We start from the raw sequence: 23,575 nt of genomic DNA, 5'->3' as shown, positions 1-23,575 counted from the left end.
AAATGTTTTTCACAGAGTTGCCCTAGCACAACAACCCTTCACAGGGTTACTGTAGCACAGGCTTACCCTGGCTCAGCAAGCACAAGACCCTACCTCAGTCAGGTATGGCTCTTTAGTTTGAGCATTAAGCAAATGATCAAAGGCTGAACACAAGCATGAAACTACTTATGAAAACAACTTTTCAAGGAAGCTATCAGAGGGCAAAGGAACTTCAGCAGTGACAATTAGCTCAACTAAGCCCTTAGACTATAATTACAAACCCATATCCTGTCAATTGTTCACTGGCAGAAAGAGAGGAAGGGGTTTAAACATTCTCAGCTTCCCTAGCAATGTGCCAGCAGAACTACTGGATTTTACTTCTTTCAATAAAGTGATAAGCAGAAACCAACATCGACCTCATACAGATGAACAAGTTCAGACAAAAACTTCTTAGAAAATCATGGGGAAAAAATTTGGTAGAAACTGAAAGGGAATTTTAAAAAATATTAAATGGAATAGCATTTACTCAATATTTATTTCTTTACTATTGTAGGATATAGCTAGAAGACTAGTTAATGATCATTAAAAAAAAAACTGGAAGGGGCAGTGCACTTATCATGAACACATTTACTATCTAAACCTGCAGGTTCTAATCACAGACAAGTGACAGGATTTTGATTTATCTGGGTTTCTGTACCCCCATGTCTATCAGCCTTACTTATTGACTGATTTACAATAAAGTATCCATTATTCTCAACACTGAAAAACTGAACAGTATAGCACTCCATTTATTAAACATGGTTATTTTATCTGAATCATTATCATTTCATGTAAAAGATCTCTCTAAAGTAATTCTAAAAATTACTAAAGAATAACTGCTAAATCATTTAGCAGTTATTTTAATATAATCTTATCATTTGTATTGAAATATTAAAATTTATCATCTAAAAACAGAAGCTGGGAGGCTTCCCTGGTGGTCCAGCAGCTAAGAATCAGAGCTTCCACTGCAGAGGATGCAGGTTCCACCCTTGTCGGGAACCAAGCTCCTGAATTCCATTTCGTTGGGGAAGAAAACAAAAAACATGGCACTCTAAAGAGCTTTTAGAAAATATCTGCAAATATGCATTGAGTCTTGAAAATTTTTTAAACCTGCTAACTCATTATCTATTTAAAAACCTGAATTTAGTAAAACTGTCATACACAAAGCAAAATACACAAATGACAAACTTGCAAATAAACCAATGGTCCAATCATGAAGATATAGAAAAACAATGATACACCCCCATCTGATGACATATTAAGCAGCTATTTACACTGGTTTGTCAGATGTGTATATTAGAAATGTTTATGGATGATATATAGAGTAAAATATAAAGCAGTACAGTAAGTACAATTAGAATTCTGTTCATTGCAAAAAGGAAAAAATCATGAGTACAACCTAATGCATGGAAATTTAGGCTGGAAAACCAGAGTCTGGGAGGGGGGGAGAGAGGCAGCGGGTATAAGATGAAGGTCGCAAAATAGTACCAAAATCCCAGTTACAAGATGAATATGTACTAGAAATGTAACGTATAACATGATACAAATAACTAATACTACTGTTCTCATCATAAGGAAAAAAAATTTTTTTTATTTCTTTAAGGTTGTATCAATATGAGATAACAGATATTCATTAACCCTAATGTGGTAATCATTTCATGATGTATGTAACTCAAATCATTATGTTGTACACCTGAAACTTATACAGTGCTGTATGTCAATTATATCTCAACAAAACTAGAAGACAAAAATGAAAGGAACAAATTAAGGCTGGAAGGAAATATATAAATTTGGTTCAAAAGTAACTATAAAAAAATATTTGCTATTTTCAATATTCCATCAATGAGAACATACAGATTATATACTTTTTTAAAAGTTTTACTATTCAGGACACTTAGAATAGTCCAAAGGAAGAACTCAGGTCAGAGCTGCTGCTGCTAAGTCACTTCAGTTGTGTCCGACTCTGTGAGACCCCATAGAGGGCAGCCCACCAGGCTCCCCCGTCCCTGGGATTCTCCAGGCAAGAACACTGGAGTGGGCTGCCATTTCCTTCTCCAATGCGTGAAAGTGAAAAGTGAAAGTGAAGTTGCTCAGTCGTGTCCAACTCTTCATGACCCCATAGACGGCAACCCACCAGGCTCCTCCGTCCACAGGCTTTTCCAGGCAAGAGTACTGGAGTGGGTTGTCACTGCCTTCTCCAATAGAGCTAGGCTATCTCTCTACTTAATGTCTGTGTTCATCAGTATCTCTAAACTGCAGACTTTCAAGTGGCATACAACATGACAGAGTAATTTCTACCTTGTGTGTACATTAGTGGAAATTGTGCTTCATGAAGCCCCAAACCCCTGAAGTGTCTGTTACAAATTCCTAAGGGAGCGGTGTTCAGTGACATTTGGCTCTGTATACAAATGAAAAGCCATGCAACCAGAGTAATGGTTTTTCCTTTTGGTCTGTTATTTTGTGGTCCATGATACAGATTCAAAAGTAGCAGCTACATGTACTATTCATGGAATTTAAGTTACCAGCACAAAATCTCAGTGTCAGTCTTTACTTGTCGTCAATATGTTCACAAGTGATCAAACTACCCATATAAGCATCTGACTATCAGGCTACAGATCACAGGGTCACAAAGAGTTGGACACGACTGAACCAACTTACCACCTATGCATGGTCTACTACTGGAGAAGGAAATAGCAACCCACTCCAGTATTCTTGCCTAGAGAATCCTGTGGTCAGAGGAGCCTAGTGGGCTGCTGTCCATAGGATCTCACAGAGTCAGACGCGACTGAAGCAACTTGGCATGCATGCATGCATTGGAGAAGGAAATGGCAACCCTCTCCAGTATTCTTGCCTGGAGAATCCCAGGGACAGAGGAGCCTGGTAGGCTGCAGCCCATGGGGTGGCACAGAGCCAGACACAACTGAAGCAACTTAGCAGCAGCAGCAGCGTGGTCTACTCCATGGGCTTCCCTGGTGGCTCAGACAGTAAAGAGTCTGCCTGCAGCGCAGGAGACCAGGGTTCAATCCTTGGTTCGGGAAGATCCCTGGAGAAAGAAATCGCTACCCACTCCAGTATACTTGCCAGGAAATCCCATGGACAGAGGAGCATGGTGGGCTACAGCTCGTTAGGTTGCATACGGCAGTTAGTTGTTCATGATTGACCAACTAACACTGTGGTCTACTGCAATTGTACCTGAGTGTCTTTAGCATGTAAATAGCACACTGTTTTTAGCACATAAATAGCACAATATTTTTTATCACAACTGACCGTTCTTTTAATTAAATCACATTTTTCTTAATGTACGCAAGCAGATATTACCTATAAATTTCTTATTTAATACAGCAAAATAAGCATTATAAAACATACCACAATGACTTCCCTGATGGTCCAATGGTTAAGATTTCACCTTGCAATGCAGGGGACACGGGTTTGATCCCTTGTTGAGGAACTAAGATCCCACCTGCCGCAGAGCAACTAAGCCTACGTGCCATGACTAGAAGGCCGAGTGCCCCAACTACTAACCCCATGGACTTCAATGAAAGATCTCACATGATGCAATCAAGACCTGATGTAGCCAAATACATTTTAAAATAAATAAAACATGCTACCAAAAGGGGGGTTGGCTCTGACAGGGTTTAGAATCTTTATTATAAACTTCTTTAAGATTCTTTATATATATTGCAAAACAAACTAGAAAGGTATTTTCAAGAAAGGATTTGGGACTTCCATGGTAGTCCAGAGGCGAAGACTTTGCACTGCCAATCCAATGGACCAGGATTCAATCCCCTGTCCTGGAACTAGATGCCACATGTGACAATGAAGATAAAGATCTCGCGTGCCACAACTAAGACCCAGAGCATGAAACGGTTGGATGGCATCACCAACTCACTGAACATGAGTTTGAGCAAACTCCAGGAGATGGTGGTGCACAGGGAAATCTGGCATGCTGCAGTGTATGGGTCGCAAAGAACGTTTATCCGATAATGTAATGCCCTAAGCGAACTTCACAAAATACTGACATATCTACTTATCACTCACGTTATATTAAAAATTATTAGGAATTATTTGTCTGTTTTAATTGAATCAGTTAATTTTTCTTTAAAAAATTCCATTCTTGGGACTTCCTTGGTGGTCCAGTAATTAAGAATCTATCTTACAGAGGAGGAGACATGGGTTCAATCCCTGATCTGAGAACTAAGATCCCACGTGGCTCAGAGCTACTGAGTTTGTGCGCCTCAACTGTGCAATGCAACTACTGAGTTGAGCCTATGTGCCGCAACTAAGACCCAGCGCAGCCAAAAACTTTTTTTTAATTGTATTCTCAGCATACTCTGTGTACTAACATAATGTATTCAGCATTCAAATAAAACATATTCTGTTCTTAAAATAAATTAAACCAACTGTTGTCATCCACTGCCCATTTCGGAGTGTCAGTGTTCTTCATTTCTAACTGGTATGGTGTCTTTCTCTATTAAGGATCTTTATGTGGTAAGAATTTGGGCCTCTCCAAAATCAGAAATAGTCAAAGCTAATCCCAGAGGCGTAAGGTCTGAGAAGTACAATCCTGAAGATCACATAGAGCAGCAGAATCTCAGCAGTAGTCTACACTTTAGGACACAGGGTATAGCATAGTGGTATAAAATTCACCTCCCAGTGTAGGAGATGCAAGAGACACAGGTGAGATCCCTGGGTCGGGAAGATCCCCCGGAGAAGGAAACAGAAACCCACTCCAGTATTCTTGCCTGGAAAACTCCATGCACAGAGGAGCCTGGCAGGCTACAGTCCATGGGTTGCAAAGACCAAGCAAACACACATAGAGCAATGCAAAGCATCTCAAAATGCCAGGGGATCATCAGACCACAGGGTAGCTCCACGATTCATACTTTCACCTTAATTTTTATTTGCTCCTTCCACTGATAATCTCTGAACACTTGATAAGGTTTGAAACAAGCCATATAAATCAGCACTGTTCATTTAAAGGCAGTAGAAAATTTTAAGTAACTCCCACATTCCCAACAACTTTGTAAAAGTCATTACTGTCAGATAAAAGTATCAACAGAAAGTTAGATACCTAATCCGTAACAATGGTACTCCCATGGGGAGTGGGGACAGTACATTATTGGTATTTCTTCACACTCAATAGGCTAATGAAAAATTTAGTTCAGCACACTACCAGGTCTAAAGAATGTTAATCTTCTTACAAAAATTAAAAAAATAAAAAACCACATCATTCCATTATTCCAAAATATTGCAAACGGTTAGCTTCTTAAGATACTCAATTTAAAATTATTTAAACATTTTTCATTCAAGTATTTTTTTGTTTTGCTTTAAATACTTTTAAATTTATTTTGGTTGTGTTGGGTCTTAGTCACAGCACTGGGGATCTTTACTGGTGGTGCACAGATTCTTCAGCTGTGGAGAGCTCGAGGGCATACCCAAGATCTCAGTTCCTGGAACAAGGATCAAACCTGGATTCCCCCAAATGGCCAGGCAGGGGAAGTCCCGAAATAGTTCCATTTTTTATTAAATAATGCTATTTATTTGTTTCAGTGTTCCTAATTTTCAGTCTGCTCTCCTGGCTTTTAATCTAAATGTTCAATCATAAGAAAAAGATAATAAGAAAAAAATAAGAAAAAAATAATAAATTATCTTAATTGGATATTTATTACCAAGAAGATGTATTTCATCCCCACAGTGTTCTCCCTTCACCTTGTCCCTTCTCTTCTACTTCCAATGAATAGTATTAGGGTCACAAGAAAGTGAAAGTGAAGTTGCTCAGTCGTATCCGACTCTTTGCAACCTTGACTGTAGCCCGCCAGGCTCCTCTGTCCGAGGGATTCTCCAGGCAAGAATACTGGAGTGGGTTGCCATTTCCTTCTCGAGAGGATCTTCCTGACCCAGGGACTGAACCCGGGTCTCCTGTATTGCAGGCAGACGCTTTATCCTCTGAGCCACCAGGGAAGCCCAGCGGCACAGGAACTAACCATTAAAATTGCTTCAGTCACTGGTGGACCATTACCATGATTTAGAGTATATGTGATTATTTTTCTAAATATATCAAATTAATCAAAGACTCACTGCCAATTCCTAATATATGGGGATCTTCTCCAACCATTAAAAATAAAGCTGATGGAATTCTTCAACACGATGTACAAGTATTTTCTATTTCAAAATGTTTTTTTGCTTAAAATAACACATAAACAGAAAAGTACTTTACAAATTACTATTAAAAAAAAAACACCATCTATATCAAAAATTAGAACACTGCCAGCATCCCAGAGACTCCTTAGATATTCCGTCCAAATATCAACCGCCTCCCTCATCTCTCAGCAAAACTCTGTGGTAAGCCTTTCTCTGCATTTACTCATTTTACGTAATAGTACAAACTGCAAAGTAAAGCAAATATTATAATCCTGGCTTAGTGGATATACTTTGTACCTATTATGGGATACATACTTTAGACAAAAGTTTCATAGTCTGGACAACTACTGCTTCTGTTTTTCAGTCTAGAAGCAATAGAACCAACAGATTAACTAGGGTGGGTTTTCTTTTCTTTTTACATGACAACAAATCTTGATTTCAGAAATCCTAATCAAGTACGGTACTTGTTTATAACAAGTGACATCAAACAATCAAAAATTACTGTATAGCAAAGGGTATCCACATATAAGTGCTGTGAGGGTGAGTCATGAACCAGATTGTACAAGTGAGTAGGGAGGCTGGTGAGTAACTACCCAACAGCCCTCGCATCTAGGAACTAATTCAGTGCCAGAAAGCCAACTGAATGGCAAACAGTAACACGAGAAGAATTTTAAATAGCTTACAGCTGTAGAAAAAGCACTATTACAGGCTCTGAACCTTTTAGTTATTTCCGTCTGCTGTCATTTTGAACGTTAAATTGTAGGATGTAAAAATTAAATGAGAATCCTAAAAAGCTAGCATTTCTCCCAAACCATTTCAGGATTACCCTTCTGCACACTGGTCTAAGTTTGGTCTATGCAAGAATTTGTCTGTTTTAAAACTTTTCCTTGGGCTTCCCTGGTGGCTCAGTGGTCAAGAATCCACCTGCCAGAGCAAGAGATACGGGTTTGATCGCCAGTCCGGGAAGATGCCACATGCCGCAGAGGAACTAAGCCTGTGCACCACAACTACTGAGCCTGTGCTCTAGAGCCCAGGGACCCCAACTACTGAAGCCTGTGCTCTCCAGCAAGGGAAGCCACCGAATTAAGAAGCCCGCACACCGCAACTAGAGATGCCCCTGCTCATCATAATAGAGAAAAGCCCGCACAGCAACAAAGAGCCAGCAAAGCCAAAAACAATAAGTAAAATTACCCAAAGAATTCCTTAATTAAAACAAACAAAAATAAATAAAACTTCCCTGTCGACCAATTTTCCTCATAAACTATCCAACAATGAATGACAAAATGCTTCTGTGGATAGTTTCATAGCCCCTTCATGCTGCAACTAAAGATCTTGGATGCCACAACTAAGACCCAGTGCAGCCAAATAAATACATATTTTTTAAAAAGTGGTTAGGACTCCGTGCTTTTACTGCCAAGGCTCCAGATTCAACCCCTGGTCAGGGAACTAAGATCCCACGAGCCATGCAGCATGGCCAAAACACAAAACAAAACAGTATGGTACCAGCACAAAAACAGACACACAGATCAAAGGAACATAACAGAACTCAGAAATGAACTCACACTTACATGTCAACTAATCTATGACAAAGGAGGTGGAGGTAAGAACAAACAATGAAGAAAAGACAGTCTCTTCAATAAATGGTGAGCAAAAAACTGGAAAGCTACATGAAAAAGAATCAAACTGAATTACTTTCTCATATAGAATACAAAAATTAATTCATAATGATTCATAATGTTGATTGAAGACTTAAATGTCTGAAACCATAAAACTCATACAAGAAAACACTCTTAGACATTGGCCTTAGCAATATTTTGGGGGAATGTCTCCTCAAACAAAGGGAACAAAACCAAAAATAAACATCAAACTAAAAAGGTCCTGCACCACAAAGGAAACTATCAACAAAATGAAAAGGCAGCCCACTGAATCGGAAAAAATATCTGAAAACAATATCCATTAAGGGGTTAACACCCAAAGCATAAACTCATACAACTCAACATCAAAAAACAGCACAATTACAAAATGGGCAGAGAACCTGAACAGACATTTTTCCAAAGACATACTGACGGCCAACAGATACATTGAAAAGATGCTCAACATCACTAACCATCAGAGAAATGTAAATCAAAACAATAATGAGATACCACCTCCACCTGTCAGAATGTCTGCTGTCAAAAAACCAAGTAACAAGTGTTGGCAAGGACGTGGAAAAATGGCAACCCTTGTGCACTGTTGGTGGGACTGTATACTGGAGCAGCCATTATTGAAACACAGTATGGAGGTTCCACAAAAAGTTAAAAATAGAACTGCCAGTAATTTCACTTCCGAGCATTTGCCTGAAACAAACCAAAATTCTAATTCAAAAAGATATATGCACCCCAATGTCCACTGCAGCATTACTTAAAACAGTCAAGATATGGAAGCAACCTAAGCATCCATCAATAGACAACTGGATAAAGATGTAATATCTGTATCTATAATGGAATATTACTTAGCCATAAAGGGGGAAGGCGATCTTGCCATTTTTTACAACACGGATCAAGAGGGTATTATGCTAAATAAAATAAGTCAGACAGAAAAAGACAAATGTATCATCTCACTCACATGTGCAGTGTAAAAATTAAATAAACAAAATGAAAACAAATTCATATACAGAAAACCAACAGGTGAGGAGTGAGCAAAACAGATGAAGGGAAGTAAAAGGTGCAAAGCTCCAGTTATCTAATTAAAAAAAAAAAAAGCCACAAGTATCTAATATACAGTGTAAGGAACAGGATTAGTAATAAGTTGTAATAGCTTTGTATAGGGATAGATGGGTACTAGACCAACCGTGGTGATCATCTCATAATGGATGTGTGTGTGCTAAGTCGCTTCAGGCATGTCCGACTCTGTGCAACCCTATGGACTGTAGCCTGCCAGGCTCCTCTGTTCATGTGATTCTTCAACCAAGAATACTGGAATGGGTAGCCATTCCCTTCTCCGAGGGATCTTTCCCAATCCAAAGGTCAAACCTAGTCTCCTGTATAGCACGTGGATTCCTTACCATCTAAGCCACCAGGGAAGCCCTATTCATAATGTATGCATAATGCAGTCCACCTGAAACTAACATAATATTGTACATCAACTGTTTCAGTTTATTTTAAAAAAACCCTCACATGTGCTCCCTGACTTACATTCAGTCTTATGCTGTGTACTCTACCACTGTGTTCTTCGCATCAACCTTCTCCATTCAAACAGAAAACAGAACTATGAAGAGGAGTGGGGGGCACCGATGAGGCTACCCATCATGATGTTCGAAAATCACTCATCATTTAGCTTTCATCCTTGTTTATGACTCTGCACTTTTTAATCCCCTGGTAGAAATGGACATGTTGACAGCTTTCTTTCGCCTCTTGACTAATCATCTGACTAAAACTACACTATTTTTCCTAAGTATAGAGACACAAAGTATGTGAATTTGAGGCAGGTATAGACAAGAGTACTTTCCAAGAGAAAGGGATATCTGAACAGTCTTGAAGAGAGGAAACTGGCTAGCCAAAATGAAAAAGAACATATGCAAAGGCCTAAGAAACCTTAATTATCTGAGGAATTCAAGACTACCATTTGGAACAGAGAGAAGTGGAAAACAGAGGCAGAATGGTAGTGGAGGGGCTGGCCAAATCCACATTCCGGTAGGCCACATTAAGGTTCTATGCTTTATGCAAAACCCAACAGGAGACTCAACGATGAAAGTTAAACAAGTGAATAAAAATTGATCAAATAAACAAATTTTATATATCACAGTGAGAAAATGAATATACAAAGAACACAAACCCAACAGAAAAATGGGCAAAATAATTAAATAGAAATTTTCACAGGAGCCAAAAGTCCCATTAGCATATCGGGAGTATATACCATAAATATCATTAGTCACCAAGGAAAGTGAATTAAAATCACAATGAGATACCATTTCATAGATCTGGAGGGATAGTAAACTGATTCAACCTCTTCCAAGAATTTTGGCATCAAAAATTCCTTTACTAGGCATTCATGCCAGGAAACCCCTTATCCAAGTTGTCACATGTACATGGGTGTGCAATGTGAAATTTTTCATAATATCTAAAAAATAGACACAAACTAAATGTGCATTAATAGAATGGACCCAGGACTTCCCTGGTGGCACAGTGGATGAGAGTCCCCCTGCCAATGCAGGGGACACAGGTTTGATCCCTACATCAGGAAGATTCCACATACTGCGTAGTAACCAAGCCTATTTGCCACAACTACTGAACATGTGCTCTAGAGCCCGTGGGCCACAACTACTAAAGCCTGCACACCTACAGCCTGTGGTCCTCAACTAGAGAAGCTACTGCAATGAGAAGCCTTCACACTGCAGGGAAGAGTTGCCCCCACTCACTGCAGCTAGAGAAAGCCCACGCACAGCAATAAACACCTAGAGCAACCAAAACAACTAAAATTTCAAAGAACAGAATGGTTCAATAAATTATACATTTTAAAATATAGGAAATTACTGAAGCTACACACACTACCATAAATGAATCATAAAATAATATTAAGAGAAATAAAGAATATATACAATATGATTCCATTTACTCAAAGCCTTATATCGTTCAGAGATAGAGATGAACAGAGATAGTAAGGTTAGAAAGAAAAGCAAGAAAATAACAAAAACTCAGTAAAGAAGAGCTTGGGGAGAGGAAGGGAGATTGACAGAAGAAAGCACCTATGATTACTCTGGCTGTTATGCAGAGTTGTTCACTTTTCATCATTCTTTAAATTATAAATTTAGGTTCTCATGTGCTCTTCCGCATAGATGCTAAATTTCACACTCTTTTAAAATGGATTAACAGCAATAACAGATGTAAAGCTCCTCGGCAGCACCTAGCCTGAAGCATTCATTTGATGGGAACCCACTCCCTATTTTACTGTGCCTATGACCTCAGGGTTAATGATAATCAAACCCAAGCTCTAGATTTTTTCTATCACCAGCACTTGCTTCTTTTCCAGCATTATTCCTACCTAAGAATCCTAACTATCCTCATGGCCCTAACTACTACTCCTCATCACCTTTGTCTTTATCTCTAGATTCCAGGAGGGAAGTGGCATTAGCATCTGCAGCAAGGAGTTGTGATCCTGCTCAGCTCTACTCCTGTCTCCTTTGCTGAAATCTAAATGGTGAGCTCCTGAATGACAGGGACAGGTTCTGTCATCTTTGCGGTTCGCTGTGCACCATGTCTGATGCAGGACCTCAGTAACTATTTCCTAAATGATGAATAAATAAATACATTACAGAGCTAAGCTACTAGTGGAAAATAAGATTAAAGTTTAAAATCAAGTTGGTGCTTTCTCAGGTTCCCTAGACCCTTTCACAGTTCTAAAAAAGAATCTTCAAGAACAAGAGAAACACAATTCCAAAGTTGCTTTAAAATTTTTGCCACAAAATAATCTCCATTAATTAATAATTCTTAAAACTCTGAAAAAAAAGTTAGACCTTTCTTCAAAGTAACATAAATGATTTCCCATTTCAATTTTTACTACTGTAATTTACTATTATTTTCTTTTAAAAATTACACTTAAGGGGGAGGGATAAATTGGGACATGAAGACTGACATATACACACTACTTCATTAGTTACCTGTATACCTATATTAAATATTTTGCATGAAATAGGTAACTAATAAGAACCGATCTACTCAATAGTCTGTGATGGCATGTATGGGAAAAGAATGTTTAAAAAAAAAAAACAAGAGTGGATATATGTATAACTGATTTAATTGTACATATGAAACTAACACAGCACTGTATTGCAAATCAACTATACTCTAATAAAAATTTTTTTTAAACTTACACTTAAAATGTACTCTATGTATAATGCATAAAACTAGTTCATCCCCAACATAAACGAGATCAACAAGGCAGTCATTTATATCGCCTTATATATACTACTTCCTCTGTCATGTGGCAGTCAAAAGGCTAAGTGAGATGTTTGCAGCAAAGAAAACAGTTTTGAAAGGTCATGCTATGCAGACAGCAGAATTTCTATCACAATATCCTTACTGTCTGTGGCAGACTATATGACAATCTAACCACAGTTATTTTCTGAGTTAAAGCAAAAAGCATGTTATCAAAGAACCAGAAACAGTAGACACAAACAATACAATCTTTATGAACACTTTTCTAATGCATAAACAAAAAGAATCCTGAGGCAACGAACTGGGAGAAGAGGAACTAGTAAAAACTAGAAGACAAGTTTAAACCACTCAGTTTATTCATAACATTCATATAACATGATAAGAAGCTTCTAAAATAAACTTTTTCAAGTTTATTATTACCCTATGATCCAGTTAAAACATAAGATTTACTTAGGAAAAGCAAAATTATAACAATATTGAAGCCAATGAATATGATCTATTTCAATATTTCCAAATCTTAATGACAACTGCAAACGAGGTACAAAGTTTCAAAAACTGCAGAAACTATAATCCCATCCGCACTTTTTTTTTTGCTTAATAACTTTGATTGGTCTTCTATCCATCTGAACAATTAGTGTCTTTCCCAACTATTAAACAGACAGTGTGTCAGTCAACAGCACAATGAAAATCTCTCCACCAACTTACAAAATTTCCAATTTCCAAGCACATCTGTTGGAGGAGGGGAAGTATTCTAACCCATTTAATCATCCTGTCCAGTCCTTGGAAATCATAGTTATTCCTGCTCAGAAATTAAAACACATAGCTTTCTCTTAAGCCAAGTGAAGGTCCTTACTACAGCAAACATCACAGTCAGATTACACAGAATAACTAAGTTTTTGGCAATGCATTCTTTTCAAAGCCCAATAATGTTCATTTTTGTGAGGATCTGTCACTAAAATTTATTAATAACTAGGTGTTCTTGCCTGGAGAATCCCAGGCACAGGGGAGCCTGGTGGGCTGCTGTCTATGGGGTCACACAGAGTCGAACACGACTGAAGTGACGCATCAGCAGCAGCAGGTGACAACTTTCTTTACGAGTTCTGACTTGGCTTCAAAGCATGAAGATTTGTGTTTCTGCTAAGACTACTAGAAAACAACCTATGATAACCTTTTTTTAAGGAAATATACTTAAAATGTTCCACTGCTTAAAATTAAAAACACACTATAAACCAAATTCAGGCAAAGATGTGAAGAAACTGTAAACCCTTGTATATTACTGGTGGGAATGAAAAATGGTGCAAATACTGTGAAAGAGTATGGTAGTTCCTAAAATATTTAAACAGAATTACCATATGATACAGGGCTTCCCCTGTGGCTCAGCTGGTAAAGAATTTGCCTGCAATGCAGGAGACCTGGGTTCGATCCCTGGGTTGGGAAAATCCCCTGGAGAAGGGAAAGACTACCCACTCTTAGTATTCTGGCCCGGAGAATTCCATGGACTGTATAGTCCATGATGTCGCAAAGAGTCGAACACGGCTGAGTGAATTTCACTTCACTTCACTATATGATCCAGCAGTTCTACTTTTCTTGGTATATAACCCAACCAGTCCATTCTGAAGGAGATCAGCCCTGGGTGTTCTTTGGAGGGTAAGATGCTGAAGCTGAAACTTCAGTACTTTGGCCACCTCATGCGAAGAGTGGACTCTTTGGAAAAGACTCTGATGCTGGGAGGGATTGGAAGCAGGAGGAAACGGGGACGACAGAGGATGAGATGGCTGGATGTCATCACTGACTCAATGGACATGAGTCTGAGTGAACTCCGGGAGTTGGTGATGGACAGGGAGGCCTGGCGTGCTGCGATTCATGGGGTCGCGAAGAGTCGGACACGACTGAGCGACTGAACTGAACTGAACTGAACCCAAAAGAATGAAACGAAAGCAGTCACATAGATATTTGTATACCCATGTTTATAGCAGTATTATTAACAATAGCCAAAGGTGGAAACAAGTCAAATTTGACTCAATAGATGGGTGGATAAACAAAATGTGGTACATATTCATACATACAATGGAATATTTAGTCAGCCTTAAAAGAGACGTTGTGATACATGCTAAACAGAGATGAACCTTAAAGACCCCTATACTAAGTGAAATAACCCAACCATGAAAGGACAAACACTGTATGGCTGCACTTACAAGCCCTAAACAGAATAGGCAAATTCTCAGAGACAGACAACTTCACAGAATAAGGGATATCTGGGTTTAGAGGTGATACAATAAGTTGTGGAAATGGACAGTGTTGATGGGTGCACAACACTATGAATATATTTATGTCAGGAAATTGTACACTTAAAAAACAGTTAAAATGGCCAACGTTTAGGAGAACATGTTGAGCTCTTTCCAAATGCCCACATTTGCACATACCCCTAATTTAAGGATTCCTTCATCTATAAAATGTGGATAACTTCCACTTTAGAGGGAAGTTGTTGATAGGATGAAACACGATAATAAAGTAAGAACAATAAAGTCACATAGAGTTGTGGATGGCTTAACATTTATTTAAGCTTATTTATCTGAAAATGTGGCCCACTGGAGAAGGAAATGGCAAACCACTACAACATTCCTGCCTTGAGAACCCCATGAACAGTATAAAAAGGTAAAAATGGGAATGGGCTTCCCTTGTGGGTCAGACAGTAAAGCATTTGCCTACAATATGGGAGACCCGGGTTCGATCCCTGGGTCAGGAAGATCCCCTAGAGGAGGAAATGGCAACCCACTCCAGTGTTCTTGCCTGGAAAATCCCATGGACAGAGGAGCCCAGTAGGCTACAGTCCATGGGGTCAGAAAGAGTTGGACATGACCGAGTAACTTCACTTCAATGTATGTTTATACTTCATTAGCTTTAGGAGCTAAGAAGCACAGGATTTAGAGACAATCTGGGGTCCTACAGCTGTGTTTTTTTCTTAGTATTCAATGTCAATGAGCAAAGCAACCAGACTCTTTCTTCAATTTAGAGGGAAATTTTGTTTGTGTTATTTTTTCTTAATTTTTTTATTTTTTGGCCTCACCTTGCAGCTTACAGGATCTTAGTTCCCAGACCGGGTATTCAGTCTGGGCCCATAGCAATGAAAGTGCAGAGTCCTAACCACTGGACTGCCAAGAAACCCAGGAAAAAAAAGACCTTTTCGTTGCTTCTGTACTCTACCACCATCTGTTAAGTCAATCACGATGTGGTTTGGAAATCTCCTTTTTATTAAAGTTTTTAAAAAGGCAGTACTCTTGGGTATTTCATTTCTCAATTTATAGATAGAAGCAACAGCAAGAGAAGAGACCCTTGACAATATAAAATGAAACGATTAATTCTTTCAATATTTCTCAGTCCCTATATCTGCTGTGAGTATAGAAAAGCGAACACTGTACAGATGAAACTGAACATTCAGATGCTTTGTACACATGAAGAAGCATACCTAATTCATATATAGCAAATGTTAACTTACCATAAAAAATGAAAATAATAATAGTCAAATGGTCAATTTTGTTATGCACATTTTACAATTTAAACAGGGACTTCCCTGGTGGTCCAGTGGTTAAGAATATATCTTGCAATGCAAGGGACACAGGTTCAATTCCTGTTCAGGGAACTAAGATTCCACATGCCATGGAGCAGCTGAACCTGTGAGCCACAACTACTGAGTCTATACACTCCAGAGCCCATACCACAACTTGAGAGCCGTGTGCCACATCTACTGAAACCCCCATGCTCTGGGGCCCACGCTCCCCAAGTAGAGAATGTCTGTGCACCACAACGAAAGGCCTTGTGTGCCACAACTAGGACTCAACATAGCCAAATAAATCAATATTTTAAAAATAAAATAAAGTAAATCCAAATAAATTTATCCATCAGGAATTACAAGCCCTCCATGTATCCAATTCACCTTTTTCTATACTTCCTTCTTTCCTGTGGTATTAAAAAATCTTTTTTTGTATTAAATTCATCTCCTGGAGTAGGAAATAGCAACTCACTCCAGTGTTCCTGCCTGGAAAATTCCATGGACAGAGGAGCCTGGTGGGCTACAGTCAATGGGGTCAGAGAGTGGGACATGACATACACACACACACACACACACACACGCACGCACGCACGCACGCACACACACACACACACACACAATGCTAAAATGTCTTCCATTTGGCTAACTTTCCCAAAGATTGCTGTCTTATTTCCTGCACAAACTTCTTGAAAAACATTCTGTTTTATTCTTCATGCTTCTTTGTACTTTGTAAAACCATTTGCTTAACCTCTTATAATTCATCTTGGTCTATTCAATCTGTTCTCACAGGTCAAGAATCTCATACTAATTACTATGCTACTTTATTATATAATTAACCTAATTATTAGTTATTAGGTTATGTTTATACCTTAGAGAGGTTATTGAATTTATTTAAACTTAATTCCCTTCTAGGGTATTAAAATCCTTTCTAATCATCTCATCCCTCTTCATACTTTTCTTATTTTTCCTTTATCGATTCTTTTTGACACCAATATTTACAATAGGCATTTCTAAAAGTTCTGTGCTTTACCTTTTCTTCTATGCTAGGATACTAGAAATGTTACCTACTTCCACAGCTTAAACTCCATGTGAATTACACCAAAGTTTGTATCTTTGGGCCCTAAATTATCATTTTTCTAAATGTTAGTCTCATATTTCCACCTTTAGGGAAAAACACTGAAATTCTACCAGTACTTTCAAAATCAAAATAGGTCTAACAGAATTCATGTTACAGTCCCATCCGCTTGCCCCCTAAAAACCAGTCTTTCTTTGTGGTTTCCTTACTTTTCTTATGCTACTATCACACTTTTAGCCACTCAAAATCCTACATTCATATAACATGATTTCTCTCTTCCATATGCCCTGCCAAACCTGCCTTTAAATCTATCCTGCTCAATGAACTCACAAACCACCAACTTCCACTCCCACCCGCCACTCAGGTAGTCATTATTTCACTTTTGTAGCACTTATCACAGTGACCAGTGCTGTTAAACACCTAACTTGCCTGCTAGACTACCAGCCCCATATAGCAAACAAGTTATACCCAAGCTGGGAATATCTGTCCCTGTTAACGGTATAACTAGGATGGACCATGTAATTTATCACACAAAACAGTAAAAAAAAAGGCATAAAAATAGTTCAGCAAATACACAATGTTGTATGTCAATTATATCCAAATAAAGCTGGGGGGAAATATTTGTGCATTAAATCATCTATAAGAAGCTTGAACCAATATACATACATATATATATATGTATGTTAATACTTACACACTGTAACTACAGTGCTTAGAGAAATGATTGCTACATACTAAGTACATACCATATATTGGTTTAATAAATCACATAAGAGGTACAATATTCACTTTTTCAACTTCTCTTCACTCTTTACTGCAAACTTACTTTTAGCAACAAACATAGACAGAAAATGGCCTCTAACCGGCCAGCAATGACCTCGTAACTGCTAAATCCAAAAAGCTCTCAGTTTTTAATTAACCTCTCTAAAATCTTTAAATACCACTGACCCCTCTCTCCTTCATGAAGTTGTGTTAAAATATGTGGTAAACATAATCCTAAGTATCTATCTTAAAGCTTACAATTTCCTTCCTATGTCCACCCTAGAAGAACTAAAAGATTTTAAGTGTAACCAATATTCAGATCTTCCTTCTATATTTAACTACTGAAAAAATAATGTGATGAAGATGTGAAATTGATACTTACCTTGAAATAAGAGCCCCCATTTCACTGTTTTAGAAAAATAGACGGCATTACTTGTTTTTTTGAAAGTGAAGTTTTCATGGAAGACTTTTTCAGATTAGAAGATACACTACAGAAAAAAGGGTAAAGATAAAAGATATTAACACCTAAATGGACTAAATTAAAAATAATTAAATCACTTATATAACATAACTGCTTATAACTCTGTAATTTTGAATATCGGAAAAACACAGAAAACACATAAACCACAATATTTAAATAATAAAATGTTAGAGCTGAAAGGGAATTAACTTCATATCCTATTCAACTATCTGATCTCTTATGTAGATCACCTCCTTTTCCTTGAAACCTCTTTTCTGTAATATGCTAGCTATCTTTCTACTTTCCAAGCCACCCCTCCATCTACGTCATAAGTGGCTAACCAGAAGTAGCTTTCCCGTTACTTCTTTAATGTAATGTTTGACACACACAAAATATATGGAAAGATGAATGTAAGCAAGCATAAAATAAACAGTTAATTGTAAATCTCCACATCACATAAGAACACCAATAACATAATATAAGTGCTTCTGTCCTCCTAACCTTCATCCTAATTATGTCTTATCCCATCATTTTTTAAAATATAAGACTGTCACATAGTATATGTCCTTAAATAATATTTTGTTTAGGTATGTGTCCTCCCCCAACCCATCATCATTTTTTCAGCTTGATAAACTGATATGTTGAATGAAATATTTGGGGATGTGAACTTTTTCATGTAATATTTTTCTGTTTTATCCATGTTACATTTTCACTGCCTTATATGATATTCCATAATATAAATGTGCCACAATCTATTTATCTACTTGTTCTGTTGACAAACATTTGTATGGCTTACTTTTTTGCTTTTATCAACATTACTATTCAAGTCGCCAGGTATACTTTACAAGAATGTCTTTGGGATATGCAAAGTGGGAAACTGGTGGGTCACAGGGCATCCAAATCCTCAAATCTATCAAAAATGCCCAAGTGCCTTCAACTGGATCACCTTTCCAATTCACCAGTAGCATATGAACACATTTTCTCCAATACTAGGTAAAATCAAATTTTATAATTTGTAGCAGTCAGTCAAGTCAGTTCACTCAGTCATGTCCAGCTCTTTCTGACCCCATGAACCACAGCACGCCATGCCTCCCTGTCCATCACCAGCTCCCAGAGTCCACCCAAACCCATGTCCATCGGGTCGGTAATACCATCCAACAATCTCATCCTCTGTTGTCCCCTTCTCCTTCTGCCCTCAAACATTCCTAGCATGAGTCAGCTCTTCACATCAAGTAGCCAAAGTATTAGAGTTTCACCTTCAACATCAGTCCTTCCAACGAACACCCAGGACTGATCTTCTTTAGAATGGACTGGTTGGATCTCCTTGCAGTCCAAGGGACTCTCAGGAGTCTTCTCCAACACCACAGTTCAAAAGCATCAATTCTTGGGTGCTCAGCTTTCTTTATAGTCCAACTCTCACATCCAGGCATGACCACTGGAAAAACCATAGCCTTGACTAGATGGACCTTTGTTAACAAAGTAATGTCTCTGCTTTTCAATATGCTATCTAGGTGGGTCATAAATAATTTTCCTTCCAAAGAGCAACCGTCTTTTAATTTCATGGCTGCAATCACCATGTGCAGTGATTCTGAATCCCAGAAAAATAAAGTCTGACACTGTTTCCACTGTTTCCCCATCTATTTCCCATGAAGTGATGGGACCGGATGCCATGATCTTCGTTTTCTGAATGTTGAGCTTTAAGCCAATTTTTTCACTCTCCTCTTTTGCTTTCATCAAGAGGCTCTTTAGTTCTTCTTCACTCTCTGCCATAAGGGTGGTGTCATCTGCATATCTGAGGTTATTGATATTTCTCCCGGCAATCTTGATTCCAGCTTGTGCTTCTGCAAGCCCAGCATTTCTCATGATGTATTCTGCATATAAATTAAATAAGCAGGGTGACAATACACAGCATTGATGTACTCGTTTTCCTATTTGGAACCAGTCTGTAGTTCCATGTCCAGTTCTAACTGTTGCTTCCTGACCTGCAAGTTGCTCAAGAGGCAGGTCAGGTGGTCTGGTATTCCCATCTCTTTCAGGATTTTCCACAGTTTATTGTGATCCATGCAGTCAAAGGCTTTGGCATAGTCAATAAAGCAGAAATAGATGTTTTTCTGGAACTCGCTTGCTTTTTTCGATAATCCAGCAAATGTTGGCAATTTGATCTCTGGTTCCTCTGCCTTTTCGAAAACCAGCTTGGACACCTGGAAGTTCATGGTTCACGTATTGCTGAAGGCTGGCTTGGAGAATTTTGAGCAGTACTGTACTACTGTGTGAGATGAGTGCAACTGTGCGGTAGTTTCAGCATTCTTTGGCACTGCCTTTCTTTGGGATTGAAATGAAAACTGACCTTTTCCAGTCCTGTGGCCCCTGCTGAGTATTCCAAATTGGCTGGCATATTGAGTACAGCACTTTCACAGCATCATCTTTCAGGATTTGAAATAGCTCCACTGGAATTCCATCACCTCCACTAGCTTTTTCATAGTGATGCTTTCTAAGGCCCACTTGACTTCTCATTACAGGATGTCTGGCTCTAGGTGAGTGATCGCAGCATCGTGATTTACTGGGTCATGAAGATCTTTTTTGTACAGTTCTTCTATGTATTCTTGCCACCTCTTCCTAATATCTTCTGCTTCTGTTAGGTCCCTACCATTTCTGTCCTTTATTGAGCCCATCTCTACATGAAATGTTTCCTTGGTATCTCTTTTCTTGAAAAGATCTCTAGTCTTTCCCATTCTGTTGTTTCCCTCTATTTCTCTGCATTGATCGCTGAAGGCTTTCTTATCTCTCCTTGCTATTCTTTGGAACTCTGCATTCAGATGCTTATATCTTTCCTTTTCTCCTTGCTTTTTGCTTCTCTTCTTTTCGCAGATATTTATAAGGCCTCCCCAGACAGCCATTTTGCTTTTCTGCATTTCTTTTTCTTGGGGATGGTCTTGATTCCTATATCCTGTATGATGCCACGAACCTCTGTCCAAAGTTCCCCAGGCACTCTGTCTATCAGATCTAGTCCCTTAAATCTATTTCTCACTTCCAGTGTAGTCTTGAGGGATTTGACTTAGGTCATACCTGAATGGTCTAGTGGTTTTCTCCACTTTCTTCAATTTCAGTCTGAATTTGGCAATAAGGAGTTCATGATCTGAGCCAGTCAGCTCCAGGTCTTGTTTTTGCTGACTGCATAGAGCTTCTCCATTTTTGGCTGCAAAGAATATAATCAATTTTATTTTATGTATCGACCATCTGGTGACGTCCATGTGTAGAGTCTTCTCTTGTGTTGTTGGAAGAGGGTATTTGCTATGACCAGGGTGTTCTCTTGGCAGAACTCTATTAGCCTTTGCCCTGCTTCATTCTGTACTCCAAGGCCAAATCTGCCTGTTACTCCAGGTGTTTCTTGACTTCCTACTTTTGCATTCCAGTTCCCTAAAATGAAAAGGACATCTCTAGAAGGTTTTGTAGGTCTTCATAGAACCATTCAACTTCAGCTTCTTTAGCGTTATTCGTCTGGGTATAGACTTGGATTACCATGATATTGAATGGTTTGCTTTGGAAACGACTGAGATCATTCTGTCATTTTTGAGACTGCATCCAAGTACTTACTGCATTTTGGACTCTTTCTCTTCACAAGTTTATTCATGATTCATGTTCCTTTCTGCATCCCTTTGTTCAGAATCTTTGACATTTTTATTGGATTGTCTCTTTCTTATTAAATGATACTCCTTGTTTTTCAGGACCAGGACTGGTTATGTAATTTGTAGTCCCAGTTACAATATAAAAAAGCAAAGCCACTTATTCAAAAATTAAGAATTTCAGGGACTTCCTTGGTGGTCCAGTGGTTAAAAATCTACTGTGGTTTTAATCCCTAGGAAGGGAACTAAAATCACACATGCCCCGAAGCAACTAAGCCAGAGAGCCACAACTACTGAGTCCCCATAGCACAACTAGAGAGTTTATGAGCTGCAACAAAAGATTCTCCCATGGCATAATAAGGTCCCACATGCCACAACTAAGACCCAACATAGCCAAATAAGTAAAATAAATTTTACAAAATTAAGAATTTCAAGACTCTTGACAGCTTCGCATTAAAATAGACATAGGGGGATTTCCCTGTTGGTCCAGTGGTTCAGAATCCCCTTCCAACGCAGGGGACACAGGTTGGATCCCTGATTCAGGAAGTTTCAAGATGCTGAGGGGCAACTAAGGCCATGTACCACAACTACTGAGCCCATGTTCTAGAGCCTACACTCTGAAACAAGAGAAGCCACTGTGATGAGAAGCCCATGCACCACAACTAGCATTTTACCTTTATGACAGCAGCATCCTAATCATTAACTCATTTCTGGACTAGCCCATTCAAACTAAACTGGAACTTGTACCCCATGGTAGGTCTGGAATCATCTATCTATATTTCTCAGTAGTACTACAAGCCAGAATTTTTTTTTTTAATATTTATTTATTTGGCTGCGCCTGGTCTTAGTTGCAGTACTCCGGATCTTTGATCTTTGCTGGAGCATGTGGAATCTTTAGTTGTGGCATGTGGCATCTAGTTTCCCGACCAGGAATCGAACCCAGGTCCCCTGCATTGGGAGCACAAAGTCTTAGCCACTGGATCAGCAGGGGAAGTCCCCAAATCAGAAACTGTAATAAAAATTTCAAACATGCGGTTTGAACATTTTACATTTAAAAGAAAGGAGAAAAGGCTGAAAAATCTTCAAGTTTCAATAAATTCAGTTCAGTTCAGTTGCTCAGTCGTGTCTGACTCTTTGCGACCCCATGAATCACAGCACACCAGGCCTCCCTGTTCATCACCAACTCCCAGAGTTCACTCAAACTCACGTCCATTCAGTCGGTGATGCCATCCAGCCATCTCATCCTCTGTCGTCCCCTTTTCCTCCTGCCCCCAATCCCTCCCAGCATCAGAGTCTTTTCCAATGAGTCAATTCTTCGCATGAGGTGGCCAAAGTACTGGAGTTTCAGCTTTAGCATCATTCCTTCCAAAGAACACCCAGGGCGGATCCCCTTTAGAATGGGCTGGTTGGATCTCCTTGCAGTCCAAGCGACTCTCAAGAGTCTTCTCCAACACCACAGTTCAAAAGCATCAATTCTTCAGTGCTCAGCTTTCTTCACAGTCCAACTCTCACATCCATACATGACCACCAGAAAAACCATAACCTTGACTAGACGGACCTTTGTTGGCAAAGTAATGTCTCTGCTTTTGAATATACTATCTAGGTTGGTCATAACTTTTCTTCCAAGGAGTAAGCGTCTTTCAATTTCATGGCTGCAGTCACCATCTGCAGTGATTTTGGAGCCCAAAAAAATAAAGTCTGACACTGTTTCCCCATCTATTTGCCATTAAGCGATGGGACCAGATGCCATGATCTTCATTTTCTAAATGTTAGCAGGAATCAAAGGAGAGCATAACTGTTGCTATTAAAGTTGAAAATCTTCATTTGGAAACTTCAAAACAAAATTTGGCTAGGAAGCAAATAATTTAATTCCAGTCTTGGTTTCTTTGCTTTTGAAATAAGGTCAATAATATGCTTTCTAAAATGAAAAGAATGTTATAATTTTAGAGTAATGTCAACATATATCAAACTGCTTACTTTCCCAAAAGTAAGGGAATTAGTCAACTCAAAAATTACCAACATGCTGGTGCAGGA

The 23,575-nt window shown here is 38.7% G+C and overlaps 1 protein-coding gene across 1 annotated transcript in view; it reads right to left on the bottom strand.

Moving 5' to 3' along the window:
- The window catches only part of PIK3CB (phosphatidylinositol-4,5-bisphosphate 3-kinase catalytic subunit beta), a 179,170-nt gene that overhangs the window by 108,987 nt on the left and 46,608 nt on the right, over positions 1–23,575 (bottom strand). The window contains exon 2 of the mRNA XM_018049899.1: positions 17,841–17,946. The gene's annotated coding sequence lies outside the window, so the exon portion shown is untranslated. The remainder of the gene's footprint in view (positions 1–17,840; positions 17,947–23,575) is intronic.

The sequence above is a fragment of the Capra hircus genome, chromosome 1 (assembly GCF_001704415.2).
Source record: "Capra hircus breed San Clemente chromosome 1, ASM170441v1, whole genome shotgun sequence".
Classification (NCBI taxonomy): Eukaryota; Metazoa; Chordata; class Mammalia; order Artiodactyla; family Bovidae; genus Capra; species Capra hircus.
This window is presented reverse-complemented; position numbering and strand designations above follow the sequence as displayed.